Consider the following 8,746-nt stretch of genomic DNA (forward strand, 5'->3'; position numbering starts at 1 on the left):
GTTTCAACAACTGTCCGTCCTTTGCTGCCCACACCTGTTCATTTCCATGACTGTAAAACAGAGATACCCTGTGACTGTTAGCACAGGTCTGAGGTGAATTAAGAAAAATTAGGGCAACATAACAAGTACTTCTTAAAGGTTAATTAGCAGAAAAAACTGCCAACAAAGGTCCATCTAGTCAAGGCTATGGTTTTTTCCAGTAGTCATGTATGGATGTGAGAGTTGGACTATAAAGAAAGCTGAGCACCAAAGAATTGATGCTTTTGAACTGTGGTGTTGGAGGAGACTCTTGAGAGTCCCTTAGACTGCAAGGAGATCAGACCAGGCAATACTAAAGGAAATCAGTCCTGAATATTCACTGTAAGTGTTCCAAGAAGGGGGACCCCCTGCCAGGGCCCGAAACTGGGCTCTTGTCTAACACTTGGAAATGAATTGCCTGAGGAGACACATGTGCTGACAAAGCGAGAGATTTTACTGGGAAAGGGCACCCAGGTGGAGAGCAGTAGGGTAAGGGAACCCAGGAGAACAGCTCTGCTTCGTGGCTCGCAGTCTTGGGTTTTATGGTGATGGGATCAGTTTCTGGGTTGTCTTTAGCCAATCTTTCTGACTCAGAGTCCTTCCTGGTGGTGCCTTGTTCAGCCAAGATGGATGCCAGCGAGGATTCTGGGAGATGGTCAGACATGTGGTGTCTCCTTTTGACCTTTCCTGAACTCTTCCGGTTGGTGATGGCTTATTAGTTCCGTGTTCGTTACCAAGACCTCCTGTTGTAAAACAACTCATGCAAATGGTTACTATGGTGCCTGGCCAGGGTGGACGGTTTCAGTCAGTGTGCTTCCCCTAACAGAAGGACTGATGCTGAAGCTGAAACTCCAATACTTTGACCACCTGATGTGAAGAACTGACTCATTGGAAAAGACCCTGATACTGGGAAAGAGTGAAGGCAGGAGGAGAAGGGGACAACAGAGGATGAGACGGTTGGATGGCATCACCGACTCGATGGACATGAGCTTGAGTAAGCTTTGGGAGTTGGTGATGGACAGGGAAGCCTGTTGTGCTGCAGTCCATGGGGTCGCAAAGAGTCGGACACGACTAAAGTGAACTGAGCAGAAAAAAAAACCTTGGCAACCTTATGTCAGATCCCAAAATCTTTTGGAAATTTTACTGATTCATGAAGGCCAAAGTTTGGACTGTAGACTTCTTGGTTAGAACTCCAGAAACACTGCTGGTCAGTATCACTCACACAGCCTTCAGGGGAACTCATATTGTAATCTGCTTTTGCTTTGAGGTCTCTCCCGCTGCATAGTAAACACATTTAACACAGGATTTTTTTCTCCCACTTTTTGTATTCCCCTTGCAGGTGCTCAATAAATATCTGTGGACATAAAGGCAACATCTCTCCCCACTTTTCTGACTAAAAAAAGGCAACTCTTCTGCCTTTTATGTTTAATAATTCCCTAAAAAAGTCTAAATTAAGAGTTGTGGGGTTTCAATACAACCTGTTTGCTCATGATGCCTGTGGGGAAAGGAGATGGGCTGAGCCTCTCTAGATGGATGTTGGCTTTCCCACCTGCAGGGAGATCAGGTGAGGAATCTCCTCTCAGGTAAAGTTCCTTTTATCTCCCCTAGGCCCCCAGAGACTTCAAGCATCTTTGTCTAACCAATGAATGCCTTGGTTCCTTACTTAGAATCTGGTTTTGAGGGAACTCTTCTTTCATCCTGTAGGTATTTCTCACTCAAACTCTCTTCTCCAATCCTTCAGTAATCATTTAATGAGCATGTCCTCTGTGTCATCTTCCTATTTCATCTGCTAACAGCTTCTAGCTCAGGTCGATCCTGTGTCTCTTCCTGAACAATAATCCAATTTGCCCTGGCACCAGGGCTCAGCAAGGAAGGCCTAAGCCCTTTAGCCAGAACCTAAGGTTCTAACTGTTTTCCCCAGGCTTTCAGGATATTTGCACAAAACTTAAAATATCAATACTTATTTTTAAAAAGATCTAAAGGTTCCCTGTGGTCTTCTGTCTTTATATTAAGAAAAACTACAGAATTAGAGAAAAAAAAAAAAAAAAGAAAAGCAGAGATTTGAAGAAAAAGTGACTAAAAAAATCTATAAAAGAGACCAGGTAAAAAATCTGTAATAGGAGATCAGGTAAGAAAACAAACATTTCAGAGACATTCCACCCTATAGCAAATGCAATCAGGCACTGCCAAGAGAAACTATGTTAGAGAAATAAACACACAGCTTCAAGAATACAACAGGAAAACAGTACCATTTATTAAACGTGTAGGTATAGACAAAATTTCCTTTGAAATCGTAGGGAATATAGTTTTTGAAAACATCAATTTAAACATACTTACCATCATAGAAGTAAACTTACATTAATTTATAATTATGGTATCCTGAAATGGTTCAATAGCTTATTTAAAATTATACACTGGGACTTCCCTGGCAGTCCAGTGGTTGAGATTCTGCTCTTCCACTGCAAGGGGGCATGGGTTCAAATCCTTGGTGGGGATCTAAGATCTCACATGCTGCAGGGTGCAGTCAAACCAATTCAAAGGAACCAGAGTCTCATAAAGTTTTTATATCCAAATACCAATTTGGAGGAAATATGAATTCAGAAGAAAATGTGAAAAATGATACTATGAGGAAATAACCAACACAAGCCAGACAGGAAATTCTATAGGACAAATGACCTAATTTCACAAGAAAGAAAAAAACGAGAGATAGTAAGAAAATCTACAGATTCAAAGTCATGAGACATCAATCACAAATATGCAAACATCACTTTCCTGATTCAAATAACGTATAAAATAAATTAATAACTGAAATAGAGATGAAAAGTATTTGATGGCTGGGATGAGAAGGGGAAGTAACTAGAGGCACAGATGAAACAAGACTGGGAAAATATTGATAAATGTTGAAGCTGGGTGATATATGATGGGACTCAATTATACAGTTTGGTCTACTTTTATATGTGTGAAATTCTCCACAATACAAAGAAAGAAAGAAAAAGAGGAGGAACTTACAAAGTAAAAGCTTAAAACTTATAATCAGGTAGTTTTGTGAGCTTAAATTAAAAATTCATTGACTTTTCCAGTTGTCATATTTGTACCCACCTTTCCTGGGCGCAATTTTGTATTTCTATTATACTTGCTTGTTCATTTCTCTTTGAGAGGCAATGTATAAATAAAAAACTTTACACCAAAATTACAGAAATCTTAAGCCTCTTGATTTCAAGAGAATCATGCACCAATCAAACTGATGAAGTGAAAGTGAAAGTTGCTCAGTTGTGTCCAACTCTTTGCGACCCCGTGGACTATACAAGTCCATGGAATTCTCTAGGCCAGAATATTAGAGTGAGTAGCCTTTCTCTTCTCCAGGGGATATTCCCAACCTAGGGATCGAATCCAGGTCTCCCGCATTGCAGGTGCATTCTTTACCAGCTGAGTCACAAAGGAAACCCAAGAATACTATGGTGGGTAGCCTGTCCCTTCTCCAGCACATCTTCCAGACCCAGGAATCGAACCAGGGTCTCCTGCATTGTAGGCAGATTCTTTACCAACTGAGCTATTAGGGAAGACCTCAAACTGAGGGAAATGGTACAAATTTCATTTGTGGAGTGTAAACTATTGTCTTTTATATGCTGCTGCCCAACCTAGTAATGAAACAGGGATGGTGCATATGGTCTGTGCAAATCCAAAAGGCTTTCATTGAGTATGTGGGCTAACCTGGTGGCTTAGACGATAAAGAATCTGCTTGCAGTGCAGGAGACCTGGTTTCAATCCAAGTCAGGAAGATCCCCTGGAGAAGGGAATGGCAACCCACTCCAGTATTCTTGCCTGGAGAATTCCATGGATAGAGGCTACAGTTCATGGGGTCGCAAAGGGACAGACATGACTGAGTGTCTTTTCATCAAGTATGTACTTGGGAGTACTTGGGATCCAAGTTCATTTTAAAGTAAAATAAAACATCAAACTTAACTGATATACAGCGTAAAAAATAAGACATTTAACAATAAGGCAATAAAATATCCAAATGAACCAGAAGGAATTGTAAGCCCTGTAGTCTGAACATATCCTAACAAGGCATAACAAATTTGGCGCTGACAACCCAAATCAAACAAGTTCATCCAGAAATGAAAAGTAGCCAAGGATAATTAGGTTAACATGAAATTACAGCTTTAGAGAAGAATTTCAATTTGTTAATTTATAAGGATTCTAGGAAACTCATCACTTCTCATATCAAGTTGTTTCTAGGAAAGCAAATCAATGTCATTTGCTTGCTAAGTACAGAATTAGAGAGGGGAAATACTTGAAAAATTTCTTTTTGGAACAATGTGCACCTCTCATAGCCTCCCTTCTCTCCCTCCAGGGCAGTACGGTTTTTGGTTTTCCACTTAACAAGTTGTCCAAGTTCTCTAACTTTTCCTGTATAAACACCACTACATTTTTTTTCTCTGACTCAAACCACTCTTTTCATCCTTAGACTAATGGAACTTTACTGGTCTGTGCCTCAATTTCCCCAACAGTAAATCCTACTTCATGGGACTGATAAGCGGGCTTAGGACTATTATCAATTAATATTTCTAAAGCATTTAGAACAATGGGTGGCACACAGTAAGTGCTATATAATCAAATATATAGTAGCTTATATGTTATCTATCAAAAATTTAAATGGTAAGTATACAAATGTATGTTATTACTAAGTTAAAATACAAATAAAAAGCTTATATTCTAAAACTGAGCATAGAATGTCACAGCAACGCGGATGTGAAATGCATTAATATTATATATACACTAAACATCTAATACACAAAAATCACAATTCTAATTATTGGCTGTGCTAATCTAGGTAGTAGTATGTGACCTGAAACTGAAAGGAGAACCTAATGAGACAGTTATTACACTGCTTTCTTAGGGATGAAAAGGCTCTGGGGAGGTTCTTTTAAATAACTCCAGTCTCTCCAAAAAAGCTGTTCAGAATTTTGAGTAGTTTTCTCCTTAAGAAATTTGTCTGTAGCAAATGAAAGCGATTCCCAAAATTCCACTGATGCGGGTATGTGCTTTAAAACGCATCCCAAATTATACTGATGATGATTAAAAGAAGTGCAAGAGTATAATCTAAAATCACATTTCAGCTTTGCTAAAATAAAGATGTGGGAACTGGCTAAGACACTTAATGTTTATGACTAAATTTACTGGTGAGCCTTCTCAGCTCTAGTTTTTTGAGACTGAAACTTCTATGAATCAAAACATGTTACCTATGTAAAAACATGTTTTTATGAAAATATTAAGTGAAAAAAGTAATCACACACTGTATACTCAAGTGTGATTATAACTATTCCATCTGTGGAATATTTCCATCCATTTTTATCTGCTCATCCATCTACATATTTAGAAAGTAGACTGGAGAGAGAAGAATGGTGGTTACGTGGCACACAGCATTCCACTTCAGATTGATGCCGAAACAATTTTTACATTTGCAACCATAACCACCACCAAAATAATAATCGAGTCCAGCAAAAATTACCCACGGATTTAAAACCATCACTGGGGAAGAATAATATTCCAGAACAGGATTAAATACTTAGGTTACTAGAGTGAGACAAGCTGGAGAACCCTAGCTTAACTAAGTGGTCCAATTTAGCATCACCAGTGACACGGTAACCCACACCAGCGCCTCCTCAAGCTGTGCCTTCTCTGTGGCGTTCTTGTCAGAAACGTCTAATCTGAATCTAATCATGTGGAACCGAGACAAACTGAGGGACATTCTATAAAATAACTGGCCTAGGTTCTTCAGAAATGCAATTATCTAGGAACTGTTCTAGATTAAAGGAAATTAAAGAAACATGGAGACCAGATGCAATGCATGACCCTTGAGTGGATTTTAGGGAGAAGAAAGTCCAATTACAAAAGACATTACTGGGACAATTGTGGAAATCTGGAGGAGGCCTGTAATCATTCTAAATAGTACTATATTACCATTAATTTCCTGAATTTGGTATTGCATTGTGGTTATGTAAAATTAATGCTCTTGTTTTACAGGATTAAGCTTAAGTATTTATTGGATTAAATTATGAGATTGAACTGTTCAGAAATAACCCTCAAACGAATGAGGAAAAAAGGAAAAAACATATAGTATAAAACTATTAATAACATGGCAAAATGTTACCAAAAGGCAAATTCAGGCTAAGGATACAGGAGTACTCATTGTTTTTCTTGCAATTATTTGAGGATTAAATTGTTTAGAAGAGATGGGGCAAAAAAGTCCATCTTTGTTTTAAAATTCTACACGATCCAGGATGGACTCCACTACAGTTTACAGTCACCTGAGACTTACTAAGAAGGCTAAAGAGGCAAAAAATCAAACAAGCATCTACTTTTACGTAGTAATGATAACCTGTTAGCTCACAGTCCCCTCAAAAACTAATACGTTACAGCAGAAAACTATTTCCTAGATGGAGAACTTAAGTTTAAAGAATGCTTCTTGGGAATTCCCTGGCAGGACAGTGGTTAGGACTCAGTGCTTTCACGGCTGGGGCTGGGGTTCAATCCCTGGTCAGGGAACTAAGATTCCATAAGCTGCCCAGTGTGGCAAGAAACAATTACACAGATGTACTATATATAATCAGAAACAAATCCGAGGCAAAGTTTAGTTATAAAAAAATCAAAGTCTAGGGGCAGAAGATACACTGCCTAAATGTGAACATAGAGGATTTACTTGCCAGAAAAAGGAAATATTGCAAACCCTCAGAACCTATTACTCAGTAACTGTATTCAATAGTCATTACTGAACACTGACTATGTGCCAGTGGTCCTCTGCTGAGGTGCATAAAGCGTTAAGACATAGTCCCCACCTTGAAGAACTCAGCCTGTAAGAGTCTCCTGTCAATTATACCTCAATTAAAAAAAAACTCTTTATAAAATCCTTAATTTCTAAACTTAGTCTTAAGACTAGTCAACCTAAAGATAATTTGCAACTAGTATTTAAAAGCCATTAAAATGTTCTACTTATTTTAAAAAATGGTTATTTGCTTCCATAATATTGACAACCCAAATTATTTATAATAAAGGCTTTATAAGGACCCTATACAGAAGCTCCTTCGAAACAGACCCAAGTCTGAGGGCAGAGGAAATCTTTCTCTCACTCAAAGGCCTCTACTTGTTTGAACCCTGACCAGGCAAGTAAGGTTTCACTGCAGAACCTGTCTTCAAGTACAATTAACTCAGGAGACATGAAGAGTATACCACCTATAAATTTCAGTTGTATTTTCTGACTGAAAGAATTCTCAGTTAACTTGAGATTCATCTGTTATGGGTTCTTGTAAGTTAAATCATAAATAACTCAGAATCTAAAAACTGAATATCCTGAATAATCTTACCCCACCATAAAACGATCTCTAAATCATAATGGATGTGCTATTCTAAAGCTCAAAGTTTTCTTTGTTATTCTTAAAAATTTATTTATTTTTTAATTGAAGGATGATTGCTTTACAGATTGTGTTGGTTTCTGCCAAACATCAACATGAATCAGTAAGTAAAGTTCAGGAACCCACAATTTTATGTCTCAGTTCAGTTCAGTTCAGTCACTAAGTCGTGTCTGACTCTTTGCGACCCCATGAATCGCAGCACTCCAGGCCTCCCTGTCCATCACCAACTCCCGGAGTTCACTCAGACTCACGTCCATCGAGTCAGTGATGCCATCCAGCCATCTCATCCTCTGTCGTCCCCTTCTCCTCCTGCCCCCAATCCCTCCCAGTATCAGAGTCTTTTCCAAAGAGTCAACTCTTCGCATGAGGTGGCCAAAGTACTGGAGTTTCAGCTTTAGCATCATTCCTTCCAAAGAAATCCTAGGGTGACCTCCTTCAGAATGGACTGGTTGGATCTCCTTGCGGAAGGGACTCTCAAGAGTCTTCTCCAACACCACAGTTCAAAGGCATCAATTCTTCAGTGCTCAGCTTTCTTCACAGTCTAACTCTCACATCCATACATGACCACTGGAAAAACCATAGCGACTAGATGGACCTTTGTTGGCAAAGTAATGTCTCTGCTTTTCAATATGCTATCTAGGTTGGTCATAACTTTCCTTCCAAGGAGTAAGCGTCTTTTAATTTCATGGCTGCAGTCACCATCTGCAGTGATTTTGGAGCCCAAGAAAATAAAGTCTGACACTGTTTCCACTGTCTCCCCATCTATTTCCCATGAAGTGATGGGACCAGATGCCATGATCTTCGTTTTCTGAATGTTGAGTTTTAAGCCAACTTTTTCACTCTCTTCTTTCACCTTCATCAAGAGGCTTTTTAGTTCCTCTTCACTTTCTGCCATAAGGGTGGTGTCATCTGCATATCTGAGGTTATCGATATTTCTCCTGGCAATCTTGATATCAGTTTGTGCTTCTTCCAGCCCAGCATTTCTCATGATGTACTCTGCATAGAAGTTAAATAAGCAGGGTGACAATATACAGCCTTGACGTACTCCTTTGATGTCTGTAATTCTTAAATGGTTCATAAAAAAGAGGATGAATATTTTAGAGACTTGGATTTTTCATTTCTGCTGAGAAGTTCTGTATCACTTAAACTGTCAGAGCAAAAGGTCCCACTATGTTAAGAGAACATAACTCTTAATATATGCTGTTATTTTTGGTACTGCTTTTCCCTCAGGATTCAAATAGAAATTAAGAATGACTAAGGAATTAATACAACATTGTAAATCAACCAGACTTCAAAAAAAAAAAAAAAAGACTAGG

The sequence above is a fragment of the Bos taurus genome, chromosome 19 (genome assembly GCF_002263795.3).
Source record: "Bos taurus isolate L1 Dominette 01449 registration number 42190680 breed Hereford chromosome 19, ARS-UCD2.0, whole genome shotgun sequence".
In the NCBI taxonomy this organism is placed as follows: Eukaryota; Metazoa; Chordata; class Mammalia; order Artiodactyla; family Bovidae; genus Bos; species Bos taurus.